Source organism: Leucoraja erinacea, chromosome 34 (assembly GCF_028641065.1).
Source record: "Leucoraja erinacea ecotype New England chromosome 34, Leri_hhj_1, whole genome shotgun sequence".
Classification (NCBI taxonomy): Eukaryota; Metazoa; Chordata; class Chondrichthyes; order Rajiformes; family Rajidae; genus Leucoraja; species Leucoraja erinaceus.
Window position 1 is genome coordinate 1,226,909 of NC_073410.1, and position 5,592 is coordinate 1,232,500.

A 5,592-nucleotide genomic window follows, 5' to 3' on the forward strand; every position below is an offset into this window, starting at 1 on the left:
TCAGCATTTTTGTCTAGCTTGGAAGTGTAGGGGCCCCTGTGCACTGCTTTGCCCGGGCTGAGGGCTATAATGCTGTTAAGGTGGCCCTGTGTCCATGTTCTCCAGAGACACTGCCTGACCCACTGAGTTACTCCAGCACTTTGTGTCTTATCTTGTGAACCAGACTCTGCTGTTTCTTGTGTCTATGTCCCCTTGAAGCCCCCTCACCGCACACACAGCTACCTGGCCTACATGGCTAGGTGTGAACCTGTATCAGGGAGATACGGTCTCGAGCATTGCCATCTCACAAAGATGTTCCTGTTGGGCTGAGGAGTTCATGCAGGATTTGTTCTTGCTTTAGGGTTAGGTATATTATTGCCACGTGTACCGAGGTACAGAGAAAAGCTTCGTTCTGCATGCTATCCAAACAGATATGGCCTTACTATACATAAATACAATCAAGCCAAACTCAACTACAGCAGGTAGAGCAAAGGGGAAGATACAGAGTGCAGAATATAGTTCTCAGCATTGTAGTGCATCAGTTCCACAGACAAGGTCCAATGTCCACAATGGGGTAGAGGTGAATCGGACAGTGCCCTAGTTTTGTTAGTAACACACAGCGATGTTGTCAGATCTTTCCCAAGACCAACATTGCTCCAGGTAAAGAGAAGTCACCCGGAGAAACTCAGCGGGTGCAGCAGCATCTATGGAGCGAAGGAAATAGGCAACGTTTCGTCCCGAAACGTTGCCTATTTCCTTCGCTCCATAGATGCTGCTGCACCCGCTGAGTTTCTCCAGCTTTTTTGTGTAACCTTCGATTCTCCAGCATCTGCAGTTCCCTCTTAAACAAATAGAAGTCACCCGTCTGATTCTGATCCCTACTTTCGGCTCAGCGTTGGTTCAAGTCAACAAAGCAACATTAAGTTACAATTTTTAAAAACACATTTCTGCAGAGGTTACAGGGCTGGAAATAGCATGAAATATTCATCTATGCTGACATAACATCTGCCAAAGAGAGGTCTGGGCTCCATGGGGAAACTGGTGGCCATGGCAACAGGAGAGTAGAAACTCCAGCAAGAGGTCCAAGCAGACTCAAGAGGCACAGAAGGAGCCAAGTGCTATTTGTTCCCAACTTTCCAATGGATCTAACCAAGCAAACAACTTTCCTCAGTCCTTCCAGAGTTTGTAACTTTTCCTGGTGAAACAACAGTGGGAAGAGGTGTATAAAACCATGAAGGGAATAGATAGGCTCAATGCACAAAGGCTTTTACCCAGGGTAGGGGAATTCAGAAACCCATGTTGGCACCTTGATGAAGTAGGGGCATGGTTCTATTATTTAAGCATGGAGAAATGGTACTATTTCTCACGGGACAGTGAAGACAGAGAGGTTCTTGTTTGCTTCACTGACGGACAAAGACTAACAATGGAACAAAGACAGTTGTGCTAACTAAGATAGGCTTGGCTCAGCAGTGGGGGAGTAGAACTGGGTAGATTCCAACTATCCAAAAATAGACTCAGAGAAGGGAAAATGTTTTGTGGTTACAAAGGGAAATTTTTTTGGCTATGTGATCATGACTGCTTTCCCCAATCAATATGTTTCTATTCCATCAAGGAAGGGAACTGTTCTAGTGTGGTTTTTAAAAAATGAGATTGAAGCATGTAAGCATGACGGCTAACATGTGAGGTTGTTGGCATCCACGGGTACCGTTAATTAGAGTCAACGTTAAGACAAGTGAAGGAAAGTTAAGGACAAGGGCAGGAATGGGGAAAGTATAATCACATTGATGTTGGCCAGAACTAGAGGTTCTGAGCTATCGGGAGAGGTTGAGTAGGCTTGGACTCTATTCCTTGGAGCGCAGGAGGATGAGGGGTGATCTTATAGATGTGTATAAGATGATGAGAGGAATAGATCGGGTAGACGCACAGAGTCTCTTGGCCAGAGTAGGTGAATCAAGGACCAGAGGACACAGGTTTAAGGTGAAGGGGAAAAGATTTAGTAGGAATCTGAGGGGTAACTTTTTCACACAAAGGGTGGTGGGTGCATGGAACAACATGCCGGAGGAGTTAGTTGAGGCTGGGACTATCCCAACATTTAAGAAGCAGTTAGACAGGTACATGGATGGGACAGGTTTGGAGGGATATGGACCAAATGCTGGCAGGTGGGACCAGTGTAGCTATGGGTGACGTTTCACATTCTTCAGACTGAAGAAGGGTCTCGACCCGAAACGCCACCCATTCCTTCTCTCCGGAGATGCTGCCTGTCCCGCTGAGTTACTCCAGCATTCTGTGACTGTCTCCTTTGATTTGAGTTGCTTCCCTGATTTCCAGCTGTTTTACTTTGCAGTGTATTAGAAAGACAACCGCAGAAAATGTACACACAACTTACTATCAGTACAATGGTTCACTTTCACCTCTGAATCTCACCCCTCCCCCCTTCTCCCGCCCCCTCCCCAGCCCCCGTCTCCCCCTGTGTTATACCAAGATGGGAACTTGTTTGGTTGGACATTATTGTGCACCATTTTAACATTCCTTTTAGATAAATAAGAATCAAACAAAAATTGCAAACTCTATAGTTTGTCAACACAGCCGGTTTTTAAACGTTGGATAAAATATAAGCCAGCACTCTCATAAACATGAAAGAATCCAGGATACTTTGCTGTAACATGTGTTATTAATTATGACTTACAAGTTTTGAGACCTTGCAGTTTTGGAACCTATTGAAAACAGCGAGTCTAGAAAACTTGCACAGAAATAAAAAGCAATTAAAGGGCCTGTCCCACTTTCCCGAATTATTCACGAATTCTCCCTACTTTTTCCCTTCGTTCAAACTCGCAGAATGCTCGTACCGAGTCCGTAGGAGGCCGTAGGAGTCCGTGGATATATCGTAGCAGCTCGTTATGCCAGCTATAGGTACTCAGGTAAGTCAGGACGTTTTTTTCCCGCATGATAAAAAATGTCCACGAATAAAAAAATAGCCCCGAGTACCTAGGGCTGGCATAACGAGCCGCTACGATACATCCACGGACTCCTACAGACTTGTTGCGAACATTCTGCGAGCTTGAATCAAGGGGAAAACTCGGGAGAATTCATGAATAACTCGGGAAAGTGGGACAGGCCCTTAAGGAGAAACGGGTTCTCCAAATGGAAATAATCAAAGATGTTTGATAGAAAGTGTGAGTTGTTTTCCCCCACTCCATTCCAGACACTGTAGGCTGCGTTGGTTTCTCTGCCTCACTATCTGCTCCGACCACAGGCAAGGTCCTGGAGGACTGCAGAGTGGCCAGCATTGTTGCTCAGTTTAACAAGGGAAGTCAAGATATTCCAGGAAATTGTCAGCTGGTGATCCTTGTGTCAGTGGTTGGGAAACTATTAGAGACAATTCCTCAGCTCAGGATTTATTCCCATTTGGAGTGAAGCTTTGTACATGGCAAAGATAGACACAAAATGCTGGAGTAACTCAGCGGGACAGGCAGCATCTCTGGAGAGAAGGAATGGGTGACATTTCGGATCGAGGCCCTTCTTCGGACTGACGTCAGGGGGAGAGGGAGATACATTGATAAGGAAGTGTCAGGTGTGAAAACAGGGCAAAGGAAATGGAGATCAAGGAAGTGTAGAATAGATCATTGTTAGCTGGGAGAAGGGAACAACAAAGCAAGCAGAGATAAAGTGCAGTCGCAGACAGTCAGAATGTGGGAGAACTAGGATGTAGGGAGAGGGAAGGCAAGGGTTACTTGAAACTTTCCCTGTCTTTCCATCTCTTTGGGAGCTCCAGTTTCCTCCCACTCTCCAGAAACATACAGGTTTGTAGGTTAATTGGCTTCACTAAATAAAAATTGTAAATTGGCCCTAATGTGTAGTGTGTGCGAGTGTAATGGGGATCGCTGGTCGGTATGGACTCGGTGGGCTGAAGGGCCTGTGTCCTTGCTGTACCACTTATCTAAACTAAACTAAAATGAAACAAAACAGAAGATTGGGTAAATAAACTGCCCTATAAACCTCCACTCTACCTCGGTACACGTGACAATAAACTAAACTAACTAACACCCTCCAAGATGGGGCTGTGGGCTGGACATTCCACCCTGCCCCTCGTAGCGTTTGTGGGCATGATGTGTGGTTTCGTTGCCACTGTAAATCCGTCTGAGCTGATTCAAAATTTCCATTCTTTCCATCTGTGTTTGTGCCATATTCCAGGAAACGGATTTATATTTATAAAGTGTTTATGGTCAAAGTTGAGTTTCACCGCAAGTTGGAATGTGCGTTTCAGGAATATCTGTGCCAAGAATTTGTGCCCTTTTGGTTTTGCACATCTCACCCACCCATCAATGGATTCTGTACTGCAGTCACAACTACCTCCAGATCGATTAGCAACTAGTGGGAAGATGGCCGAGACATGTATGGATGAAATTCACCTGATCACAACCAATACTTGCTCAGCACCAGATGTTCCAGATGTGGTCTCCTCCATTACCAATTGGAGAACTTATGAGCCTTACTTTTCCCACATAGGGAATCCAGCGGCACAAAGTACTGTGTTAGGATAAACTGGCGATGAAAACACATTTAGAGTGATACAATCTGGGAGCAGGACCTTCGACCCAACATGTCCCAGCTACATGCGTCCCACCTGCCCGCGTTTGGCCCATACCCCTCCAAACCTGTCCTATCCATGTACCTGTCTAACTGTTTCTTAAATGTCGGGATATGTGAGAATGATGCAGTAAGGAACTGCAGATGCTGCTTTAAACCAAAGATAAACACAAAATGCTGGAGTAACTCAGCAGGACAGGAGGCATCTCTGGAGAGAAGGAATGGGTGACGTTTCGGGTCGAGACCCTTGGAGACCAATGATACACTACTTCTATCCTGCTCGCTAGGGAGAATTTACAGAAGCCAATTAACCGACAAACCTGCACATCTTTGGAGTGTGGGAGGAAACCGGGGCTCCTGGAGAAAACCCACGAGGTCACGTGGAGAACGTACAAACTCCACACAGACAGCACCCATAGTCAGGATCAAACCCGGGTCTCTGGCGCTGTAAGGCAGCAACTCTACTGCTGCGCCACCGTGCTGTCCAAGGAGATCTTCAAGGGAATGTAGACCAGGACAATACGTAGCTGGGGCAGAGCGGGGACGAGTGGGTAAGGTGGGATGCAAGTTGACATCATTACCTTTCTTATTCCTCCCCATTCTAAAACCACAAAGGAAGCTGGCAACAAGTACATTTAACATTCAGTAAGAAAGGCAGTCTTGCACTGTTCTTTGGTATTGTACGTAATAAAGTTTATTTTGGAAAGTAAACAAGATTTGATGGGAGTCCGTCGTCAGATACCTGACCTGATATCTTCACACAAATACATATATACACTGTAATATCACACCCAGTATCTGCTTCACAAGAGATGTTTGTTTACTGCCATCCTACATGTAGAGATGGTGAAATAGAGTTTACACAAACAGGATGGGGATTCAGACTCAAGATCACTTAGTTCTTTACTGGAGATTTTGCGGTTTGTGATTTTTGAATCACAAACTATTACCCTGTAGTCTGTTTCCATTTATCCTTGCATATTAACCCAAAACAACCTAACAATGCAAAACATGGCCAAGTGTATC

The 5,592-nt window shown here is 45.4% G+C and overlaps 1 protein-coding gene across 1 annotated transcript in view; it reads right to left on the reverse strand.

Annotated features, from left to right (window-relative positions):
• Nucleotides 1-3,829: 3,829 nt before the first annotated feature.
• Nucleotides 3,830-5,592, reverse strand: part of wdfy4 (WDFY family member 4) — a 133,190-nt gene continuing 131,427 nt past the window's right edge. The window contains exon 62 of the mRNA XM_055661558.1: nucleotides 3,830-5,592. This exon is cut by the window's right edge and continues 395 nt beyond it. The gene's annotated coding sequence lies outside the window, so the exon portion shown is untranslated.